This window comes from Mytilus edulis, chromosome 9, assembly GCF_963676685.1.
Source record: "Mytilus edulis chromosome 9, xbMytEdul2.2, whole genome shotgun sequence".
NCBI classification, from domain to species: domain Eukaryota; kingdom Metazoa; phylum Mollusca; class Bivalvia; order Mytilida; family Mytilidae; genus Mytilus; species Mytilus edulis.
In genome coordinates this window covers 41,472,012-41,498,941 of record NC_092352.1, presented here as the reverse complement: position 1 = coordinate 41,498,941, position 26,930 = coordinate 41,472,012, and the positions used below count along the sequence as shown (strand labels likewise).

Genomic DNA, 26,930 nt, shown 5'->3' with positions numbered 1-26,930 from the left:
TCTTAAATAGGCGCTAGTCTATATCATTAAATAGAGGAATCGAGGTGACAAAATAGAAAAACCACATGCGTAAGACATGAGTGGAATGCTTTTTCAGTTCGTATTTGAATTCAATATACCCTGTCGGCATTCACGCTTTGTAAATATATTCAATATGTATTCTACTATATGATTCAGACATACACACTTAACCTACAATTAAAAAGTTTTGTATAAAGAGAGTCTGTCAAGGGTCTTTCTATTTCATTTAGCCACTTTCCAGAAGCACCTACATAATTATAAGGTATGCATATCTAATCTTGAATCAATCCTTATTCTATCTTATTTTTAAGAAATGTTTTTATAAATTTAAACGTGACGTCACTTTGTGTGTTTTTTTAAATTTCAAATGTAACGTCACTTTGTGTGTTTTTTTAAATTTCAAATGTAACGTCACTTTGTTCGTTCAGGCTTTGGCTAACTCGGCTGTGTATTTTTATGTGCTGGATTAGGTTTTTTTATGTAATGTATTCGGTAGTTAGTCACCACTTCAGTTTTATCAAGTAAAATGAACTTCTGACGTATTAAAATTTTCAACTTGTTGCCTTTTGTTGGCTGTTGTTCGTGTGTTTCTTTGTCAATTGTATTCTCCAATTTATTTATATTGTAGCCCTGTGGTGTTGAGTTGTCACATTAATGTTATATTTCACATGGCTATGAAAGGGGAGGTTTGGCATGCCACAAAACCAGGTTCAACCCGCCATTTTTTTCTTTAAAAATGTCCTGTACCAAGTCAGGAATATGGCCATTGTTATATTATAGTTCGTTTCTGTGTGTGTTACATTTTAGCGTTGCGTTGTATGTTTTCTCTTAATTTTGAGTGTAAATTCACATTTCGATAAGACGTGTCACGGTACTTGTCTATCCCAAATTCATGTATTTGGTTTTGATGTTATATTTGTTTTTCTCGTGGGATTTTGTCTGATGCTTGGTCCGTTTCTGTGTGTGTTACATTTTAGTGTTGTGTCGTTGTTCTCCTTTTATATTTAATGCGTTTCCCTCAGTTTTAGTTTGTTACCCCGATTTTGTTTTTTGTCCATGGATTTATGAGTTTGAACAGCGGTATACTTCTGTTGCCTTTATTTATCAAGGAGCGTATTTTTTGTAATATATGTCTGTTTTAGTTTGATTGTTAACTTATCCACTTTATTAATATCATTATAAGTGTATCTATTGTTTATCTGACCTCCTATACATTTCTAGGAATGTGATTGGTCGTGGAGACCGTGTATATTTCATATTAGGTTAGTAGGGAGGCGGGGCTTATCTCATACACGGTTAGTAGTGGTGTTACGTCCCTTTGTATACCATATAAGGTAGTAAGGAGGTGGGGCTTAATTCATACACGGTTAGAAGGGGTGTTACGTCCCTTTATAAAAACAAAACGGTACTGAGAAAAAATCCTAAAAGTTTCAACAGACGAAGAAATTGATGATTAAGATTGTAATGAATTCATAAAACACATTTAAACCTAACAAGTTGTTACTGTTTTGTAGGATCAATGGAAGTATATAGTTTCTTATTGCTAACAATATTGAAGACTTGTATATTTTGATAGGTCAGTAGTCTAAATTTCACACGTTAAGATAGTCGGTAAGATAAATTCGTTACATAGAATGCTAGTGACCTAATACGGTATATTTGGGGTCAGTAAATTCAATATGGGGAGAGCGAATATGGAATTTACTGACCCCATGTATACCGTATTAGGTCACTAGCACACTATGTAACTAATAATACCCAACATTTAGAAATACCAATGCAATCAAAACTTTTTATTACTGATTGAATGATCCGCATATTTTATAAATGTTATATTATTAAATATAGTTTTATTAACTACCTATATTTATCTTTATAATGTGTCTGTAATGGTAATGAGGTTCAATTTATTTGCTCACCGAGAAAACTGAAATAAAATGAAAACAAATAAACTATTACTGCTGGTGAATTATTCATGTTGTCGTGACTTCATTTACTCCATATGAAATAATCTGTTCTTCACATTGTATGAATTTCAAATGTGACGTCACTTTGTTCGTTGAGGCTTTGGCTAACTCGGCTGTGTATTTGTATGTGCTGAATTAGGTTGTTTCATGTAATGTATCCGTTTTTATTCTGTAGTTAGTCATCACTTCAGTTTTATCATGTATATCTATCAATAGTCATTTTATAAAAATTACTGTTTGCAAAATTGTGAATTATTCTAAATAATAAGGATGTTATTATCCCAAGCAGAAAACCCTAGCAGTATGGGGCACAACTTTTTGGAACTTTGGTCCCCAGTGATCTTCAACCTAATACTTGTTTTGGCTTTCGAATTTTTTCATCTGATCGTCACTGGTTAGTCGTGTGTGGACGATATGCACGTCTGGCGTATTAAATTTTAAACCTGTTACCTTTTGTTAGCTATTATTGGCAATTAAAGTGTATGACGTTATTAGTACTTCCAAGCATAAAATAGATTTACTTTATATTGAGTTTTACGAAATTCAAAGTTCTTTTCTATTATTATTTCTTGCTAGCTATAAAATAAGGTTTCGTCCATCATTTTCTACATTAGAGAAATCATGTTTCAAGTCAGTAATATGACAGTTGTTTTCTATTCGTATGATTTGTTTGAGCTTCTAATTTTGCCATTAGATAAGAGACTTTCCGCTTTCAATGATCTTTGGAGCTATTTTTTTTTTTTTAACTTTTTTTTAGATTTATTTTAACTCAACTTGTACATGATGATAAAATCTGTGTACCTTTCAGTGCGCCTGATCTCATATCTTCTTAAGTGTTTAGCGTATCCCATTTATTTCTGATGATACAGAAACGAAACTTAATATGTAAGAGGTTTTCTATCGGTCTAGTAGTTTTTATTTAGGCTGCAAACATTTAAAACATAAATGTCTTTTAATATGGGAAAACTGAAAAAATATAATGTCTGCAAGTAGTAGTATAACATATCATATGGCATTTATATTTCAAGTTATTAATTATACTTATGCCGAAAAGTTATTTTTTAAATGGCGCAGTAAAATTAATTTAGTTATGTAGAAGAAATTTACAATAATTTATTGATAAAAAAAGAAACTAGGTTTGTCATAACAGTATCAACAAGTCCAAGAGCCCGCGCGAAACCCTTTGTTTAACTAGCGTTAAGGCATAACTTTACACCATTGATAAAACATCCTGACTATTAAAAGACATCTGATTTCTAAAAAAACATTTCACTTGTAAGGGGTTAAGGGACACACACATATGAGATAACCGTGACAAATATGAATTGCAATATCAAGATTTCAAATCACAGTAATAACAATACACATGTGTCAACACAATATTTCAAGCATTAAATCTATTTCCTCAGCTTTTCATATTTGTATTTTTTTTTTTTTTTTCTAATGTTTTTGCCTCTTGCATCACTAAAGAGACAATAATTATCCAAAAGTAAATCTAGTGCAAAAAGTTGGCACTTAACAGTTATTGTGAATAAACTTAACAGAACGAATCTTGAATTATTTGCCAGTACAGTACAATTGTGAAAAAAAGTCAAATAAAAGCTTCGGATTCTGCAATTTTGACCAAGAATTTAATGAAAAATATATATATGAATTTAGATGAGCATACATATCGTAACAAACAAATACAACATTATAATGAATATAACTTTGTGAAATTTTCTAGTTGAAATGTGTTTCATTAAGTTTTCAATTCGTTTTAAAAGCATTTAGATATGTATGATTTTTTTCTCAAAATTTGATCAGTATAAAAATAAAGAATTGTGATATGATTGTCATTTTGACAGTTTTCCACAGAGAACCAAAATATAAGAATGTATTGTTCACCACACAGTATACTAGAAGAAGGTCATAAAAGTTTAAAGGGCAACTACATAATTTTCAATTCAAACAGAATAAACTTTTGGCCTGATTTAAGCTATGAAAACACAAACCGCTAACGACACCCAATTGACAATAGGATTCAGTTATACATGTTATAGGACAGGCGTATAAAGAATTTTGCGGGGTTTAATTTGTTTTGGAACTTAATAAACCTGCTTTGCGATATAGGTTTTGATCATTGTTGAAGGTCATATGGTATTGTTTTTACATCCTCGTGTTTTATCACTTGTGGATTGTTATCTCATTGTCATTTATACCACATATACTTGTTTCTTTATTGTGAGAGTTAAAACCCTATTTTTGACCAATGGTATAACAGAAAAGTATCTGATCAAATTGGAAACACACAAGTTGAAAAGGGCGTGAATTATCAAATCGACAATAAGCCAATAAACAGCTTATAAAATGACATAAGACATAAGTATCAATTAGAAAGTGCTGGTAGTTTCTGAAACACTAGTTCAAAGCCAAAATTCTCTTATATAATTAAAAGACAATGTTCCTAGATTAAAATATCAATCAGTAAACCTCTAACGAAATCAAAGTAAAGAAGTCATAAGCAGTCTGAGATAAGCATGACGTTGTACAGTGCAAAAACATTAGCATCGACAGAATGACAGAATGGGGATTATAAAGGATTAAAACCGAATAACAATAAACATTAACCAGTAATGAATTCAACTATTGAAAATAAAATTCAATATTACTATTAATGAGGACACTACTCAAAGACCTTTCAACATAAACAAGGTCCTATTGATAACCTTTAAATTTAAGATAACGTCTATTTAAAAGACAAATCGTATATAGGTATTTCCCTATATAGCAACCGAAATAGTACGATGGAAAATCCCGTTTGTAATACGATTTCTATTGTCACAATAGAATTTAGTAGTTTTTAAAATCGATTCCACTAAATCATCATGCAAAATGTGATTGTTGGATAAAAAAAACTACACAATTAACAATGTAGAAGGGCTACTTAAGCATTTTTGAGTAAAGAAACCCTGACTTGATAACTTACCAGTTAAATAAAGATTGTCTTCATTGGCAAAATGTCATTACAGACACGGACATAATGAACAATATCGGACTTCGTTTGCATGTTCCAACCCTATGCATGATTATTGTCAAGTATGTAAAGGAAATTGTGACAATCACTAATTGTTAACAATAACTAACAAGAAAATTAAAAAAAACGATTCCAAAGCTCTGTTTTAAAATAAATATTTAAAAAAAAAATGTGGTATTATTGCCAATGAGACAACTCTCAACAAGAAGGACATAAAGTTAGCTTATTTTATAAACAAACTAACACTTATTATACAATTTCTAATTACGCTAATATGTATCGGTACTCGTTTTATAAACAAAACAAAAACGAGTTTATATTGTTTTACATAAATATGAACCTCATGACACGTTGAACAATCAATTATTGAAGTTTTGTTCTGGTTCATAGAACAGTAACATCAACCTCTCATGTTTTCACAGCTGTATTAATACTCATTGGTCTTAAACAAGATTACGTGGGTCCGTCCTGATATTTCTGTGATAACCAGTAAGAGATATAATCGGCTTTTGTTTTATAACTGTTATCTGTAATACGATCTAAACGATCCATGAAATGTAATTTTAATGTCAGTTTCTTATTGATTTAAACTCAAATGGAGGAAAAACAAAAATTCCAAGCAGAGAAGGATTCCTTATGATATCTGTTAAATGGTATTAAACATGTCATTTAAGATGCCGAGCACAAATTATGATTCAATTTCCATGTAAGGTAAGGAGGATTTACTGTATTAATTTACCAATGAGAATTTTCTTATAGCGTTTATTATTATTATTAGTCACCATGTCTAAGTTTTATATCACTGGATTTGTAACAAACAAACATGAAATAATTTGCAAGTGCTCAATCAAATGTTATTGCTAGAGGGTAAAGTTAATTGAAACTCTTGCGTTTGCTTGAAATATATCGTATTTATAAACGGTTTCTTCCAACATTAAAGCTGCAATATTATAGAATAAAAACAATCTTCTTCTGGCAGAAATGATACATTAAGATGTTTCAAAGCTGAAAACAGCCGAAGCTTTCAACAAAGATCATTTACTTTATTTGTAAAATAAAACACTCAGTGCGCTCTTGCTTTTCAGTATTTGATTGTAGATGTTTAGTGTAAGACATTTGTTGATTTTATATAAATAACTTAACTACCAAAGACATTATATTAAATGCGTTATAAATAAATAGAAAATCTTAAAGGTCATTGATATATCTAGTCTATGAAATTTTATTCTTCATGAAGTATAGTGCCAATTAACTAATGGTATTATACAATGTTACTTGCCATTGTTTGTTTTGAAACTCCAGAGTAAATTAACAATAACAAAATAGTTACCACTATAGCAGTATAGCTAGCAAACGAATTATAGTCTAAACCGGTCATTTTTATTTGAACAACAATCATTGAATCATTTTAAATTTTCTACGACGATCATTTCAGTACTGTTGAGACAGTTCGCTTACGGTCATTATAATCAATAAATCTTTGTTCACAATGTTTAGTAGTTTTCCGTTACCTGTGCAGATCATTTCCCAATTGTCTGAAAAGCTGCTGAACAGAACTGCATCGCCATGAAATCGGTCGTCTAAACATAACTAAATTTAACGCAGTCAATAAATCTAAAAATTGACCAAACAAAGATTGAATAGTTTATTGTGGAGACATTTTACTTGATGTTATTAAAATCAAAAAGCGCGTTTCAAATTAAAATTTGTTTACTGTCAAGGTAGAGGATTATCTAATTATAAAACCAGGTTTAATTCACCATTTTTTTTATATTAGGAAGTGCCTGTGCCAAGTCAGTAATATGTTATTTTAAGTTCGTTCAAACGTTTGAGCTTTTAAATTTTGCAATTTTATACAGGACCTTCCGTTTTGAATTTCCCTTGGAGTTCTGTATTTTTTTGGTATTTTGTTATTTTACTTTTTACACGTGTATAAAAATTGAGTTTATTTGACAAAATATGTCATGACATCTAGATCGTACAGTCCAAAAGGAGGACGAAACATTTCAGAAAGACAGTCAAACTCATAAATGGAAAATAAACTGATATCGTCAATGGTTGTGGTAGGTTGCCTTCTTCCTTTTATGTTTGTCATTGTTTACTGTGATTGAGCTGTTTATTTTTGAAATATTTTTATTTACACTTAACTTACTATTGGTGATATGGCTGTTGTGTTTTTGCTAAAGATTATATAGTAACCTGTAGTTGATTACATTCTTGTTCTTTGTTGTGCAACACGTCTCCTTATTTTACATATTTGAGTCATCCAGTATGTATGGCATATTGCTTTCTTTACATGGTTATTCAAATGGAAATGCACTTAGCAGATAAATGCATGACTGTACGTTCTGTAGTTCTAAAGCAAATAATATTCTCTGGAGTGTCACAATTTTTTAATTGCGTAATTTAAAATATCTTTAATTGATTAATAAATAAAACTATTTTAATACGATCATCAGATCACGTTCCAAAGATAGAATTACAGAAAGGTAAAATTAATCATAGCTGGATTCATTTGTAGTATTGAAACATACCTGAATATTACTCATAAATAAAGAATACTAGTCATTTTGTGTTTGTCAAACTCGATGTTTTATTTTAATCTTAAAGATATAAATTCAAGAATCATCATAAACAAATACTTCATGTGCAATCCACAAATACGTCGTATGTTACATCAAATTGTATGAATAACAATATCAAATAAATATAAATCTTCTCAACAAAGCAGGAAATCAAGTAAAATGTCTGAATTGTTTTCGTATTAACAAACCCAAGAATTAGTACAAGAGCAAAACCATGTACACTGTTCAGTTACTATATCCGATTTTACAATTAAGGAGTAATCCTGCAAAATGTATGTTATACGTTAAATTAAAAAGTCAAGAATCCATAATGTATTCCGAATCTAACGGACAAGATATTCAGATGAATGTTTATACATCACGAAAACAATCAGTGCTTTTTCGCATATGATCAGAATTACTATTAGGAAAGTAAAACGAGACAACTACATGTAATTCTTATAGTTGGTTTGCCTGCCAAAAAATTGTTTCAATTGATCTAGATAACATCAAACCCACATGTTCAGATATTTCAAAACATCTTTAAATAGTAAAAAAAACATGCCACGAATGCATTTGGATACGTTTGCAAACAATCTCTTTTGTTGCATTTATACGTTTTACCTATATGGAATTAGTTGAAGATGTACATAGCGGCTTCTAGACGCTTTTTCTGCCAAATTGTTAGTATTCTATACTGAAAAACGACACAACCTTATAAAAGTGTGCTGTAGTTATCAAAGGTACCAGGATTATAATTTAGTACGCCAGACGCGCGTTTCGTCTACATAAGACTCATCAGTGATGCTCATATCAAAATACTTATAAAGCCAAACAAGTACAAGTGCTGTGTCTTTCTAAATAGATTGCAGTTTGAAGAAGAATAAAACATAAATGAAAGTTAGTTGTATTTCATTCCTCTGAAGCTTATTTGGCATAAAGAAACTATTGGCCTACTGTTACTCTTTAACAATATAAAAATATCACTATGATGATACAAACTTAGGTAAGATGCCGTTTGCGAGCTCAAAAAGAAAGTACTTATTGTCAAAAGATTTGAAAATTAATTAATAATGAAAGAATAGAGTACTGCATGCTGATGAATACTATCATTCAAACAGACTGTACTTGGTTCTGTTAACAAATTAATATAAACAATTCCACCAGAATACTTAACATCGATTCATGTATTTGGTTTTGATGTTATATTTGTTTTTCTCGTAGGATTTTGTCTGATGCTTGGTCCGTTTCTGTGTGTGTTACATTTTAGTGTTGTGTCGTTGTTCTCCTCTTATATTTAATGCGTTTCCCTCGGTTTTAGTTTGTTACCCCGATTTTGTTTTTTGTCCATGGATTTACGAGTTTTGAACAGCGGTATACTACTGTTGCCTTTATTAATCACCAGCCCAGTAGTCAACACTTCGGTGTGACATGAATATCAATAATGTGGTCATTTTTATAAATTTCCCGTTTACAAAAGTTTGAATTTTTCGAAAAACTAATGATTTTCTTATCCCAGGCATAGATTTCCTTAGCCGTATTTGTCACAACGTTTTGGAATTTTGAATCCTCAATGCTCTTCAACTTTGTACTTGTTTGGCTTTATGAATATTTTGATATGAGCGTCACTGATGAGTCTTATGTAGACGAAACGCGCGTCTGGCGTACTAAATTATAATCCTGGTACCTTTGATAACTATTTACACCACTTGGTCGATGCCACTGCTTTTGGACGTTTCGTCCCCGAGGGTATCACCAGCCCAGAACTCAACACTTCGGTTTTGACATGAATATCAATAATGTGGTCATTTTTATAAATTTCCCGTTTTCAAAAGTTTGAATTTTTCGAAAAACTAAGGATTTTCTTATCCCAGGCATAGATTTCCTAAGTCGTATTTGGCACAACGTTTTGGAATTTTGAATCCTCAATGCTCTTCAACTTTGAACTTGTTTGGCTTTATAAATATTTTGATATGAGCGTCACTGATGAGTCTTATGTAGACGAAACGCGCGTCTGGCGTACTAAATTATAATCCTGGTACCTTTGATAACTATTTACACCACTGGGTCGATGCCACTGCTGGTGGACGTTTCGTCCCCGAGGGTATCACCAGCCCAGTAGTCAACACTTCGGTGTGACATGAATATCAATAATTTGGTCATTTTTATAAATTTTCTGTTTACAAAACTTTGAATTTTTTGAAAAACTAAGGATTTTCTTATCCCAGGCATAGATTACCTTAGCCGTATTTCATACAACTTTTCTGAATTTTGGATCCTCAATGCTCGTCAACTTTGTACTAGTTTGGCTTTATAAATATCTTGATATGAGCGTCACTGATGAGTCTTATGTAGACGAAACGCGCGTCTGGCGTACTAAATTATGATCCTGGTACCTTTGATAACTATAATCAGATAACAAGTTCCTGTTTTTGTACTATGAAATTTCCGGGAACCAGTACGCTCTAATATGCAATTAAAGGTATGTTGATTTTTTTCAGCACGAGTCAGGATAAGGTACATTTTTGACATGAAATACCTACCACTTTATTTAAACTTAAGACAAAGTCGTCATTTATGCTTGAAATTGCAGAATTTAACATAGAAAGCAATGGGGCTATGAATTAGTTGTTTTAAACCATAAACATAAGTAAATGCATTTAACTCCGCCATTTGCAATATAATTTTTCGGCATAAGAATGAATAATAAGTTGAAATATAAATGCTGTTCTGTTATACTACTTCCTTGTAGACATCATAAAATTTTAATTTTGCCAAATTAAAAGATATTTCTGTTTTAAATGTTTGCAGCCTAAATAAAAAGCATCTAGACAGAAAACCTCTTATATTTTAAGGTTCTGTATTATCAGATACTAAATGTGATATGCAAAACTCTCATGTGGATATGAGATCAGCCGAACTAACAGAATCTATCATCATGTACAAGTTGGATTAAAATAAACATAAAAAGGAAAGAATAAAAAAAAAACGCCAAAAACATCATACGAATAGAAAACAACTGTCAACTGAAAGAATTAACAACGTCATAAACTTTAATGTCGTTGTAATAAGTTGGAGCACAGTATTGTGACACTGAAAAGAACTGTAGTACAGACTGGTTCTTACTCTTAAACATTCGTACGATGTGAAGGACAGATGATTTAACATGGAACAAATGAATCCACGACACAATGAATAATTCACCAGCAATAATTGTTTTATAGATATTTTTATAAATTTCCCGTTTACAAAAGTTTGAATTTTTCGAAAAACTAAGGATTTTCTTATCCCAGGCATAGATTTCCTTAGCCGTATTTGTCACAACGTTTTGGAATTTTGAATCATCAATGCTCTTCAACTTTGTACTTGTTTGGCTTTATAAATATTTTGATATGAGTGTCACTGATCAGTCTTATGTAGACGAAACGCGTGTCTGGCGTACTAAATTATAATCCTGGTACCTTTGATAACCAATTAATCCTTAGACTATTATGCTAAAAAGGTACTATCGATTGCCAAGGCCCAAACAAATTACAAAACCAAAACATATAAATTAGTAAGTTGTGTTTACATGGAATGTTATTTCTGAAATGCATACCACGAGAACTGAAATTCATATACTATACTTTTCTTACAAATCAAATAAGAAAACAGAACCCGATAAAACCAGTGCATGCGGGTGGTGTCAAATGTTATTTGCGCTAACAACTCTTGTCTCTAGCAGTGTTTTTTTTTAATCCAGGAGAATTTGAAAACAAAGATAATATAATTTAAATTTTAGATTGCGATATTCCAACTTGAAGCTGGACGATGGATAAATATCCCTGGAAAGAGTGATATTAGTAAACGTTGTGGGTTAGCAGATTTATTAGGAATGATTTTCATTATAATTTATTTATTTGAATGCTAACAAATAGATATCAGATCTTCATTGAGACACATATAGCAGATTTTTTTTTAAAGTTTATTCTGGATAATTATGATAAAATGAAAGGTATGATACCTAATTGTAATATCACTCATGTTTTAAAATAATAATCTTTAAAAAGAAAATCCCTCAATATGTATGAAGATAAACTCATCGAAGATACCAGGATTTTACCAGGTTTACGTGAGAATGGTTATATCAATGACGTTGTTTTTATAGTAAAAATGTACTCTATTTTTGTTAATTTAAAAAAATGTATTTATAATGCTACGCATTGCAGCTTTAACGTATAATGGTTGTGTTTATCTTGTAACAAATACCGTGTTAGGTTATATAAAATAAAAAATCCTGTAAAATTTGAATTTTATAAACGTAAGTAAAAACATTGTTTTCTACGTAACAAAATATGAAAAATTAAGACATATGAATAATTAATAATGCAAAGGGAAAAAATAAAACAAGATCAGTAAATTATATATAAAATTAAAATTAAAATTAAAATTAAATAAAATACACGTGTTTTAACATAAGTCGCTGTTGTAGGCTTTCGAACAACTTGAGAAAATAAATGAAATACACGTGTTTCAACACTAGTCGCTGTGAAGGCTTTCTATAAGTATCAAATCTAATTGAAATAAAGTACTGACAAACTATACGAGAGCATCCTGGTGGTGATTAATGGTGTACATGCTCAAAATTCGTGTTTCTGAATTTTGAATATGTTTACTTACAACAAACATAAAAAAAATAACTAAGTTGATTCTTTAAAAATTTGAATCACTAATCATTGTTCCGCAAGCTCATGATTGCTATAAATAACCGTGATTACTATAGCACAAACTATGACGCGTCTCAGTTATTTATAACATATGTGTTTTAGCAATTGCTGCGACTGAGAAGAAGAAAAAAGTCACTTTCTTGACATATACCATGTGATGGTGAAATATGAATATTTCATGGTACAGAAATGTTAAAAAAAAAGATCAAAAAGAAGATCAATGTAAAAGTTAAATAGCAAAAACACCGTACTCTGAGGTAAATTCAAACGGAGTGCCCCTATTCAAATGGTAAAATCATAAAGGCTCAAACACATCAAGCAGATGGATAACGAATGTCGTATATAAAGGCAACAGTAGTATACCGATGTTCAAAACTCATAAATCGATAGACAAAATCAAATCCGGGTCATAAACCAAAACCGAGTGAAACGCATTAAATAAAAGAAAATGACGACACAACATTAAAATGTAACACACACAGAAACGAACTAAGCATTAGACAAAATCCGATGCGAACAACAAATATAACATCAAAACTAAATACATGAATTTGGGATAGAAAATTACCGTAACACGTCTTATAATAATGTGAATTCACACTCAAATAATTTAAGAGGAAACAAACGACACAAAAGAAACACAACGTTAAAATGTAACACACACAGAAACGAACTTTAATATAACAATGACCATATTTCTGACTTGGTACAGGACATTTTTTTAAAGAAAAAAATGGTTGGTTGAACCTGGTTTTGTGGCATGCCAAACCTCCCTCTTTTATGGCCATGTGAAATATAACAATAAAATGACAACACAACATTACAGGACTGCAATACAAATAAATAGGAGAACACAATTGACAAAGAAACACACGAATAATAGCTAACAAAGGGCAACAGGTTTAAAATTTTAATACGCCAGAAGTGCATTTTGGCCACACAAGACTTACTAGTGACGCCCAGATACAAAAGTTTGAAAGCCTGACTTGGTGCAGGCATTTTCTTATGTAGAAAAACATGGTTTTACAGCTATTTAAAGTTCTCAATTGTATGAGAGCGAATAATATTTCATTAAATTGACAGCGATGTGTGACCAAAACAAATAGACAAGAAAAATAAAAATGTCAAAAATAAGGTACAGCAGTCAACATTATATTAAAATAAATATGCCAAAAAAGAAAAAACAACAGGAATATAATAAAGCACATTAGCAAAAACGGAAGAAAAGAAAACACAAATTTACCATGGCACAATAACACTATGACGGGATGGATAAGTTCAGGTCACGTCAATGAATATTACCAAAAATAAACTAATTTACAGTACACCTAATAATTTGCAAAGACAAATATAAGAAATATATAACATTTTTTATGAAGATGATAAACAATAAAATCCATACTTCAAGACCATAAAATATAGTGCAAGTTTTCAATAAAAAAGAAAGAAAAGTATGAGACAACGTCTGTAAACGTATTGTTGAACTTCAAAATAACTTGATTTAAGAGAAAACAAGACTTGTCGATGAATCAGGTACTATGAAATAGATGATAATAAGAATCAACGTATAGACAATACGTATAAGTATTTCAGGATTTTACTTAAGAATTACATTGTATGTCTTTGCTCATATTTATATTTTTATTGAAAACTCTTAACAAGTTTAGATAAACTAATATTATGTTCTTTCTGTTAATGCACCAAAAGTTTCATTTATTATGTTGATAGGCCATTCGATATCAGAATACAAATTTTAGATTAAAAATATTTGTATAGACCAAATAATAAAGCAACTATACAGCTTTAATAAGTAAAACCCCATTCCACATACTATAATAAGTTTTGAGTCATGAATTCAAAATACACGGTAACACTTCTTTTATAATAACAAATAGCGCATATATGTGTAGTCAGTCTGTTTCATAATGGAATGATGCGATTTTAAACTATAAATCCCTGTTTTTGGTTGGGTACTTGTTGCTCTGTCTTTAGTTTTCTTTTTTATGTTGTGTATATTGTTTGTCTTTTGGTCGTTTTTCAATTTTTGTCATGACATTGTCAGATTTATTTCGACATATGAATTATATCCCTTTGGTATTTTTCACCTCTTTCTTCCATTGAAACTCTAGTACCACATAATATGTTTTTCCATATGAGGACATTTACATCACCGAACCATAAATAAACGACAAAGGTATGTTCATAAATTAAAGTTTTTGAAAACTGAGCTGCAAAAAATATGAATTTACGAGGTTGTTAAGACTTTTGCACACGACTGTGCCTATCCTAGTATCAGATTTATGTCATTTTGTTTCTAAACCCAACAAACAGCTAATCACAATAAATGTATATTAGCCATTAATTTTCTATTCGTATTATTTGTGTTGTAACAATAACCTAGATAATTACGTGGGATTATCATGTTATTTCCAAGATGAAACACTGTAAGAAATAATCAGCTTTTGCTTTATAACTTTTTGTTTTGAAATCAGATGATTTTCTGTCATTCCTGACAACAATCTGTGATTGTTCGTAGTATTTAGTAAGGGTTTTATTGATTTTAATCATCACGGGGATAGAGAAAAGGTTTTCTGACTAATTTGTAATTGTAACAACCAGGATTCAAATCTTGAAATTCATATAAGGCTGCAATAATTGAATTTGTTATTTCAACTATATCACAGAATATCATAGCTTCAGAAGTCACTTTAATATCATTTAAAATGTGCTAATAAGGTAAGAAGCTTAATCATGTCTTTTGATTTAATTAAGTTATTTAATGTATAGACAATTAGCAAATTATTCATTTTGGATATTCATAGGAATATTTTTTAAAGATGCCACAGTGAAAACAATATATAAAAAAGACAAGACTACACAAAAACTGAAATGACATACAACAACCCATTAAATACGTCACAATGAAAACTGAATTTTGGGAAACACGACAACCATCTAAATCCGTAAGTGAAATCAAAAAGCTAGCTAACACGCATTCTGATCCGATGATTGGAGTTCGATGAAAAAGCTTCGGACATGACAAGCAAAGATTTGGCGTCAAGTCGAATTCTGTAGTTATATATTCGAGACATAATAGTAGTTACGATGCTGATTTTTTTTAACGTTCGGCAAAATTATGATAACTGTTTTTGTTTTCTTATTTCTTATTTACCATTTAGCAACATTTTGTTCGTTAACTTCTTTCACTTACCCTCTATCAAAGAAATTTAGATAGGTAACGCATGCTCTAGAATATCGTTTTAACTTGATGATATATACTCAATATGCTCTCCGGGTAATTCTAGATTTTTGCTTTATAAAGGAAAGTTTGTGGTAAAAAATTTGAAATCTACTTTTTTGCGTATAGCTATATACGGAATCTGTTAGACTGTTAGTTCACCAACGGTGTATAGTGGTGTTCGTGTTTGTTCAGTCTTTAGTTTTCTATGTTGTGTTTCGTGTACTTTTGTTTGCCTGCTTGTCTTTTTCTTTTTTAGCCATTGTCAGCCGTTGTCTGTGTATTCTCGACTTATGTATTTAAATGTTCTTTTTAATCAGTTAATATACGAAGCACACCCAACTGTGCCTTTAGTACCATTTATGTCATGTACATGGGAAAGTAGTGATTAAAAAGTTAACAACATGACAATATCATCTTTAGAGCACAATAAGAGGCCCACAGGTAATTTTGTTTAAATTTTAATTGTTCTTTAGAAATCCCTTCGTAGCGTGAGCCTCATACAAATAAAGAAAGTTGACAACTGAGAATGTACTCGTTGAATAAAGGAGTACAATTGGTTCCCTCAGAAATACCGACTGCTTTTTTGAAAAAACCGTCAACAACAAGTAGCAATAAAAAAATCAACCAACCTTATGACGTCGTTGACCAAGCTGCTCACCCCATATTACATATGCGTACTTATAAAGATCATAATATATATCTGGATATGTAAGACATTCAATAAATGGTCTTTCCAAATGCCCTCCGACAAAAATGCTTACAGTTATTGTGAATATGAATGACTACACTTTAGCTTCCCGTTTACTATCTAATATTACTTTTTTGTCACGAGATTAACGTACAAAATGATTTTATATTGTGCTTTGTTTACCTGCACAACAACAAATGTCATGAAAGGAAGACTGGCAACATTTTGATCTTGATTTTAAGATGGATATAATATGAGTTCTTGTGTACCCATATTTGTATTCTCATTTGTAAGCATTTCATAACGACTTTCCGTTTGAAATTTCATTGGCGTTCACTATTTTTGCTATTTTACCTTTAATAGATACTAAGATCAACAGTTGTGAAAAGAGTTTCATTATCTTAGAACTCATTTAAAGTATGACAAGCTTAAAACTGAATACATATTATAATTCTTTATATAGTTTTCATCGTGTGGTGAACCCTGCTTTTAACCAATTTTAAAAGAAAACGTACAATGTTTAAGGTTTCATTCGTTATTTGACATAATCTTTGACGATTTTGATTATAATTCAAAAGATGTGTCTCCAGGAAATGGTTCATTCTATTTCGATCATTTAACTAACACATTTGTAACATATTGCAACTAAAATCTTCAATTACCAACGCGTTTTGCAGAATCTCGATATTGACGACTTCAAGTCTAAACCTCCTGATTGCACTTGTGCTAGTTTCCAATTCACATATAATCCTGCTGGCCACGTTATTACCGGTGACCTTAACATTGTTAATAACACTTCTCTACGAAATGTGTTATCGAAAGGTCCGAAATATCGTGAGCCTAAATCCATCAATTGGAAATACAACTTTAAAATTTTGATGGACTCAGTCGAGGATTATGCCAGGCAATGGGTTAAACGTGAAAAGGAAGACGTAAACACTCTATCCGAATGGATTAAGGCAGTGAGGTCGTTAATACAAATCAGAATTAAGAAACTGAATGGGTCCATCCATGCCCATGATACGTCAATCTTTAAAGACCCAAATGTTGCTAAACACTTATCCGACCTCCATGATAAATATGTTGTTGTCCCCGCGGACAAAGCCCCAAATAACATCGTTTTTGTCTGTAAAAGTCACTACATTAATTGCTTGATAAACGAATTAGGTATAGACAATTCACTTGGAAACTCAACATATACCCTCACGACACTTACCAAAGAGGAAATCCTGGATAATCATAGGTCTGTTCTTTGTTCCTTTGGTATTTCAACCAAAGATGAAGAACTGGATCTTCCATCACTGTATTGGATACCTAAACTACATAAGTGTCCTTACAAACAACGGTTTATTGCTGGGTCTTCCAAGTGCTCCACGAAACCTCTTTCTAAATTATTAACATCTATTTTATCAGCAATCAAAGACGGGCTTCAAAGTTATTGTGAAACTGCCTATTCTAGAGATGGCGTGAATCAGATGTGGATACTTAAAAATTCAAAAGATCTTTTAGAGTACATACAATCTAACTCTCTTTCATCTTGTAACAGTATTAAAACATTTGACTTTTCTACTCTTTACACAAGTATTCCACATTCCAAACTAAAAGACAAATTCAAAGAGTTGGTATTACTTTGCTTCATAAAAAAGAATGGCCAACGTAGATACAAGTATCTTGTCTTAGGGAGGGATAAATCATACTTTGTAAAGAATCACTCTGATTCAAACAAAAAATTCTCTGAAACCGATATTATCAAGATGCTTGATTTCTTGATTGACAACATATATGTAACGTTCGGAGGACGTGTTTTTCAACAGACTGTCGGCATCCCAATGGGAACAAACTGTGCCCCTCTACTTGCCGACTTGTTTCTTTATTATTATGAGGCTGACTTCATGCAGGAACTTCTTAGGAAGAAAGATAAGAAGTTAGCAATATCCTTTAACTCTACTTTCCGCTATATAGATGACGTTCTTTCACTAAACAATTCAAAATTTGGTGACTATGTGGAACGCATCTATCCCATCGAATTGGAGATAAAGGATACTACAGATACAGTTAAGTCGGCTTCATATCTTGACTTACATCTAGAAATTGACAATGAGGGTCGGTTGAAAACAAAACTTTACGACAAAAGAGATGATTTCAGCTTTCCAATTGTGAAATTTCCATTTCTAAGTAGCAACATTCCAGCAGCACCTGCATACGGGGTATATATCTCCCAATTGATACGATATTCCCGTGCTTGCATTTCCTATCATGATTTTCTTGATAGAGGGTTACTGCTCACAAGGAAGCTATTAAACCAAGAGTTCCAAATGGTGAAGTTGAAATCATCCCTTCGTAAATTTTACGGACGCCATCACGAGTTGGTTGACCGTTATGGAATAACCGTTTCACAAATGATATCGGATATGTTCCTTACGTCGTAACTACAATCCCCTTCCCTTTCATGAATGTGACCTACCAAATTAGACTATTTACCGGATTTGTAATCACATAAGCAACACGACGGGTGCCACATGTGGAGCAGGATCTGCTAACCCTTCCGGAGCACCTGAGATCACCCCTAGTTTTTGGTGGGGTTCGTGTTGTTTATACTTTAGTTTTCTATGTTGTGTCATGTGTACTATTGTTTTTCTGTTTGTCTTTTTCATTTTTAGCCATGGCGTTGTCAGTTTGTTTTAGATTTATGAGTTTGACTGTCCCTTTGGTATCTTTCGTCCCTCTTTTGTAATAGATGTGTTGTTGAAAATGTTTTTTAATTTACTAAACAAGGTCATCTGTCTAGCGTGTAATCCAATACTGTCAACATTTGAAAAAAATCTTCCAAGATTTAACAAATAAATTGGTTGTGTACTAAAACCAATTTGGCGCACTCTTATAGCTGTTTATTTCTGTGGGAATTACAGACGATATCAACCTTGAGAATGGCTTCTACTCCGATAATGTAATGAATATTAACCAATTTTAGTAATTAACTTATCAAAGATATATTTGCTGTATAATGAATTGTTCTTCCTTCCTTTGTCGTATACAAAACCAGAAGGTTAACGATTTTTTCTTTGAATGCTGACTGTATTTTACTTAGAACATGAAATAATTAATCCGGTTTCATTTGTTAAAGTCGGCAATAAACAAAGAATGCCCAATACGTGTTAGCACTGGTTTAAGCCGATTTATTTTCTATGATTCTCAATTATAATTAATCTTGTCTTTTAATGGCACAGATATATAAGACAAATATGGAAAATTGCAGATGTTACTGGTCATTTTAGTATTGGATGTTAAAAGTCACTAAAACTGACATAAAATAGTCAGGTATTACCGATTTTCTTTATTTAGTTTTCATTTAAGAAATTCAGATAAGTCATTTGTTTTGAGATTTCAAATGTCCATGACCATAGCATTGTAATTTGATTTATTAATTGAAATGGATATGAATAATGTTTTCTTGCAAAGGCAAACACGAAGATTTACACTACAGTGTTTCTGATGTTCCATTATTTTCCTCTAGTAGTTGATGTGTTTCCCTTGGTTTAGTTTGTAACCCGGATTTATTTTCTCTCAATCGATTTTTGACGTTTTACCAACGGTGTTATACTGTTTATTTACAACTGAATCTCACAGTGGGATAGCTGACGAATGGCTATATTTTCATAGTAGACAACACTAAACGACTACCAATCTATATTACCTATATGTCATGACCGGAAATACCCATTGGTTAATGTATAATATTTTATATACTACAGAAGTACAGCTTGTCATCAAATATTGAAACAAGTGTTTTTTTCTTAGCAAAAAGAGAAGTTTATTTTACAAATATATTGTTAAAATTCTCATTACGTTTATATTTGCACTTGGAAATTCATTTTAAGCACACTCAATTAACTTCGAATGAACTTTTAATATTCTTGATTAAGCTTAATTTATAGTCAATTTCCTGGCTAAAACAAGTCTATTCAATTTACGAGCAACATAGTAGCAGACTAATGATATATCATCAAGACTTATAACTATATGATCTATAAGAACGCCTTTCTCGTCATGCTCTCAATGTGAATAAGTCGGCTATGGAACAATTATAGCTCAAAGGAAAGTTTTATAATTGAATTTTAACTATAACAATTACTGTTTAATGGAATGTGTTTGGACGACATGGCTACAGGGTTACAATAATCTTTCTGTAGAATCTATAGTCGATTTTTTACGTTTATCAATAGGAAAAAAAGAACAAACTTGTGAATCAAAGATCAGAGATTTATTTGCTACTATATATGTCAATGATACAGCAAGCTATCAAAAACATAGTCGTCTATAGGTGAATATACGAACTTTAACAATAAGCAAGGCTACAAATTACAAAAATCTTTTTGTACCCACCAGTGTGGTTTTTTTTTAACCTTTAATTTCAATTTACAAGCAACAGAGAAGCGGACTAATCATATCTCATCAAGACTTATGACTATATGATCTATAGAACGCCTTTCTCGTCATGCTCTATCTTTGAATAAGTCAGCTATGGAACAATTATTGCTCAAAGCAAAGTTGTATAATTGAATTTTAGCTATAAAAATTACTGTTTAATGGAATGTGTTTGGACGACGTGGCTACAGGGTTACAATAATCTTTCTGTAGAAGCTAAAGTCGATTTTTACAATAGAAGAAGAAAAAATATATAACTTGTGATTCAAAGATCAAAGATTTCCTTGTTGCTATGTATGTCAGTGATACAGCAATCTGTCAAAAAACATAGGCGTTTATAGGTTAATATACGATCTTGAACAATAAACAGACATGTCCTAACTAAAACAAGTCTATTCAATTTACGAGCAACATAGTAGCGGACTAATCATATCTCATCAAGACTTATAACTATATGATCTATAAGAACGCCTTTCTCGTCATGCTCTCAATTTGAATAAGTCGGCTATGGAACGATTATTGCTCAAAGCAAAGTTGTATAATTGAATTTTAAACTATAACAATTACTGTTTAATGGAATGTGTTTGGCCGACATGGCTACAGGGTTATGACAATCTTTTTGTAGAAGCTTTAGTCAATTTTGTACGTTTATCAATAGGAAAAAGAAAAAAATGTGAATCAAAAATCAGAGATTTACTTGCTACTATATATATGTCACTGATACATCATGTTATCGACAAAAAAACACAAAGTCGTCTAGAGGTCAAAATACGATTTTCAACAAATAGCAAACATGGCTACAAATTGCAAATGTTTTGGTAAAAATAATAGTGGAATTTTACCATTATCAATAAAAGAAGAAGAAAAAATGTAATTGCAAGATCGGAGGTTTAACTTCTCCGTATCGATGACAAACACACAGCAATCTATCGACAATATAAAACGAAAGTCGTCTAGTGGTCAGTGTACGAACTTCAATATTAGACAACTTTCGTGTTCGATGCATTTCCGTCAAAAACTTTGGTTTTAGTGAACATCATTCGTGCATTTAGGGATGTCATCACTTCAGTTCCAATGCTGAGCGAGTGGTTGGAAAACTATAAAGCTATATCGCACGAATTATTGGGCAAATTGAATTCTCATACTTGTCTTTCAGCACTGTTGTCATTAGGGAATTTTGATTAAGTAACTACAGAACAAAAAATATTTATAGTTTAACATGCACAATGACGATCACGAAGACGCTTGATGAACGTTTGAAGTGCAGGAATATAGGCGATCCTCTCCATCTGGTATATGACGTCATAAAGGTGCGCATAATTGACGATTTTTTTCCGGTGGCGGACAAACTCGAAATTGGTCCTTTGGAAGAAATAGCAAAAAGTAAAATCACAAAAATACTGAATTCCGAGAAAAATTCAAAAAGGAAAATCCCTGATCAAATCAAAAGTTAAAACACTTCAATCGAATGGATAACAATAGTCATACTCCTAACTAGGTACAGGCATTTACTTAATATGTAGTAAAAGGTGGATTAAACCTGGTTTAATAACTAGCTGGACCTCTCACTTGTATGATAGTCGCATCAAATTCCATTATATTTACAACGATGCGTACGTGATCAAAATAAACAGACACAATAAATAAAAATGTCAAAAATATGGGTACAGTATTCAACATTGTGTTATCATCTTAAATGGACATCTATGAGAAAACCATGCAGATGGTGCTCCATGCAAAGTTGTTTGATTTTGATGAAACTTTGCCGACATGTTCAGGTTGACCTCATATAGAATTCATGCAAGTTTGAAGCCCTTACACTGCTGGTAACCATGGCAACGATAGGGATTTAGGGTATTTTTGAGTTTATTTATAGATGCATTTACTGAAATGCATAGATTTCATAAATTTTTCAAATAGAAATAAATACTTTAATACTTCTGAGTGTTTAAATACTTTAATAGCACAGATAGGATGTGTATGAAGTATAAATCACATAATTTTATTAAACATAATGATATATATAGAAAATAAGGGTGTGGCAAAACACATAAAATGATAAAAAATATGGCCTTTTCATCAAATCACACTAAAACAGACCCTACAGCCCAAAAGTCGCTTTAATTTACCCTAAATTTCAGAAATGCTTTGCATTTTCTTTGGTTCAAAATATTTTGAAGGGATTTCGGTTGCAAATTAATTTTATAGATTTTATTGATCATTTAGATAGCCCCCCCCCTTTTTTTGTATTTTCGCAATAAATTGAGGAATGTCTCATATTTTAATGAAATCAATCATTCAAAAATAAATACTTGAATTATACAGATTGTAACATGCAATATAGGTAAATCAAATAGAAAAAATGGATTTTTGTGTCACAAACAATAGTAAGCATTAGGCTTAAAAAAGGGGGGGAGCTGCCAAAGATAATTTTTTTTTGGTATTTTTTTTTATTCCAAATTCCTTTAGTTCACTTGTCCCTATTACTTTAAAGAGTAAAATCCATTCATTTCTTCCTAGTAATCCCATTTTTGGTTAATGCAGCTTGCTAATTACTAAAGTTGTATTCTGGTTACTGAAAAATGATATGAAATTCAATGTCAAGTTCATCATATTGAAAAATTTAAAGTATTGGCATTCAGAAGTTGTGTCTGACAGGTAAACAAAATTAAGACATGTTGCAACCTTTTACTTGCATGCTGGTTACCATATAAGTCATTTTGATCATGAGTACCTGAGACAGTGTGGATAAAACCTGAATTTCTATTGTACAAAGGGAGATAATCCAATAAAAATGCTGATTTTTAAAACCTTAAAATTGCATGTACATATTAATTTAAACTAACATACACTTCATCAATTAAATAAAATATAAACATATCTCTATTTGGTTATCTGGAGAGAGAGTTAATAGTGCATTTGAGCATATACTATTGGTTTGCTTTTGTTGTAGTACTTTCTAAAATTCTCCTAAAAAATGTCTAAATTTATAAATTCTCTTTTAGCATTGATAAATTTTTAAATATCTCAATCTGTATAAATGATCATAAATGTTACTATTTTTTTATAGCATTAGTATTATATTTAACAATCAATGAAGATGATACAATAACACTAAATGGTGCTTACATGCAAGAATAAGATTATTATAGACATACATAAAAGTTAATTCGAATTGACTTAGCAGCACAAGACAATTGTTGCATAAGGTATGGAATTTAGGGAAGTATTAAATTGTTTCCATACTATCGTATAAGAATTTATATACATGTAACTACATGAACTATGAAAGGTAATTTACTAATAATTCAATCAATAAAACTAGTTAGTCAATCTAAGAAACAATTTCTGACAAATGAAAATATTATTATGTTTATCAAATGGCCAAGTACATTCGTAATCTTCTTTATTGTCTTCAATACTGATGACCTTTTAATACAGAAGTAATTTTAGACTTCTTATTCACTGATGAGAAAGCCTTGTTGATGGTGAGACAGTGAGAACATTCTATTTCCTAGCAAATATCTCTCTCTTCTCATTTGTGTTGCAACTGTGTGCTGACTTGGTGGTTTTCAAGACTTCAGCGAGATTCACATTTTTCCTTTTTTTCAATTTATTTTTATTTGAGCTTGCAATTTTTAAACATCAACAGGAAAATTCAAAGACAGATCAGAGCCTTATTCAAGTATCAGTAATATTATCTAAGTTTTTCTTCATCATAAACATGTTTATCAACAAAAATGTGTCTCAGCAATCAGTCTTCTTTCATGAAGTCCAGTTATTTTTGGATCACCAAATGTCTGTAAAAAATAATAAGAAAACAATTGTTATCCATTAAATGATTGAAATTTCCTAAAAAGAAATTAATTATTACCTTGGTCTTAGTGTAAAATGTTTTTCCATTATCACAACTCTGACATTCCAGTACATAAAATAAGAAATAAAGTATACTAGCTAAAAATGGACCTAAATTTGATTTTTTTCTTATTCCAATCTGCAGCAAACTTAATTTTTATGAAGTTAATTTTGTAGATTTCATCTTGTATTTATGACGTTATGACAATACAAAAATAGGGAGATGAGTATTGATTGCAAATGAGAACAAAAGTTCAAATCAAATGAATGTAATGCCTATGTACAACCTTCAACAATGAGAAGAAAACAACTCAAGGGTACATTCTATTACAAATGCAGAGATTGCACCTTCATCAGGTGTGGGGGGGGGGGGGGGGGGGACACTATATAGACACTACATTCAAACTTGATTCACATGATACAGTTCAGAATTTGGATTGTGATGAATTATTAGACACATCATACATGTAGGTTTCTGACACAGAATAGATGTGGTAAAAGAACTGATGATTTTGAAATTGGATTTGTGCCAATATCCAAAATCTAAAGTCTAAAAGACATGATTAGATTTATCATATCAAAGAACCCCATATATGCAATTTTTTAATGAATTTAAACAGAGTTTAAGTTTGGACCCCAATTTGAATCAACTTGAAAACTGAGCCCAAATCATAAATCTAAACATGCTAAATGCATGATAACATTTAGCATAGAAAAAAAAACCTTCAATAATATTTTAATAAACGAACAAAGGTTTTTTTGCCCCCGTGATCCTTTTTGCAATTTGAAAACGAATATTAACAATCTAAACATATAAGAAGTATTTAACCCAAAAAAGTACAATACACCGTTTAATTTTGCATAATATCAAAGAACACCAATTATTCAATTGTTTTATGAAATCAAGTTTAAATTTGGACCCTTTTGACCCTTTAGCTGATATAGACCAATTTAAAAACAAGCCAAAACATTTGAAATTGGTAAAACAATAAGCATTGGAAACAAATATATAATTAATTGTACAGCTAATCTTAAAAGCACTATAAAAACAAACAATTTTTTTTATTTATCTATGTAAAATCCACCAAAAAAGTATTGGGACCACATCCTTACCCTGACAGACACATGGTAAGATTCAATTCTGATGTAGAATCGCGAGTTTTTACGTCACACGGGTAGATATTAAATAATTATATAGCTACGTGGTAACCGTTTCAAAATTATTTCAGCAAAAACCATAGTGGATTTTTACCTTTATCGGAAGATGCAAAAAATAAAACCAAGTATACTATCATAGATTTTACTTGTCCATATCGTTGCCAAGGCATATAAATATATTGACAAAAAAATTGTCTAGAGTGAGACCAAAAAACTATCTTCCTGTGTTTCCCTCGGATTTATTTTGTAACCCGGATTTGTTTTCTCCCAATCGATTTAACACTTTTGAACAGCGGTATGCTACTGTTTACTTTATTTCGAATATCACAGAATTTCAGATTCACACATATGACTGGAATCATAAACAAATAGATTTGAAAATTACAACAGAACATACAAATTGTGCAAGAAAAGTTGCAAGAAAGAAGTTCGTCAAAGTTATCAATATAAGGACAATGAATCAGAAGGTCCAGTACATCCTGTTGATAGCAAGACAAATGTTACCTGCAGATTGAAAAGTCAATGATCATCAGTCTTCTGAATTCAGGGCTCAACACATTTGGATTTAGATTTGAAATTGAGAAATTTAGCATAGAAGGCAATGGGGTCATGAATTAATGGAGTACATCCATAAAGGCCATTGTGTGTGTCTTTAAGGGTTTAAGTCATACTACAAATAGTAAATCAATTGTCAAGGGGGATTTATAAATACTGAAGAACAAAAACATTAGTATGGAAAGAAATTGATCAAATAAATAAAACATGTCTGCCAAATATGCGTTAACTTTTTTTTCAGGAATTGAACTTGAATTGTACAATGTGTGTTGATTGATTTAATACTGATGTTCTTTAGATGAAGCCAAGATCGTGAAATGCATGTTCAAATCAATCTGCTTAAAATCTTTAATGTATAATAATCAATCAGTTGAATAAGAGTCACATGATTTCCATTTTTCTCTCTCTAGTATGTACAGCTAATAGTCAGAACACCATTACATTTATTACATTATAATTAATGAATTAGAACACGACAAAATAAGTACAAATTTTATTAATTTCATCAAGGCTTCTGGCAGGCCATTATTCATAGTTGAATCTGAACAAAGCAGTCGGTGATAAAAATAGATTCTGAGCTTCTGAAGTTCTAGATAATTAATGTATAGAGTCTTTGCTTGTAGAGTAAAAATAACATTTGTTTTTAAATAAACGTGGTCAAGTTTAATCGACACGCGGTGTTAAGATTTTCATTTATTTTATTGGATATTACACTAAAATCACTACTGTTGTTT

The 26,930-nt window shown here is 31.2% G+C and overlaps 1 pseudogene; it reads left to right on the top strand.

Annotated features, from left to right (window-relative positions):
* The first annotated feature begins 5,453 nt into the window (after positions 1-5,453).
* The window catches only part of LOC139488349 (ras-related protein Rap-2a pseudogene), a 29,809-nt pseudogene continuing 8,332 nt past the window's right edge, over positions 5,454-26,930 (top strand).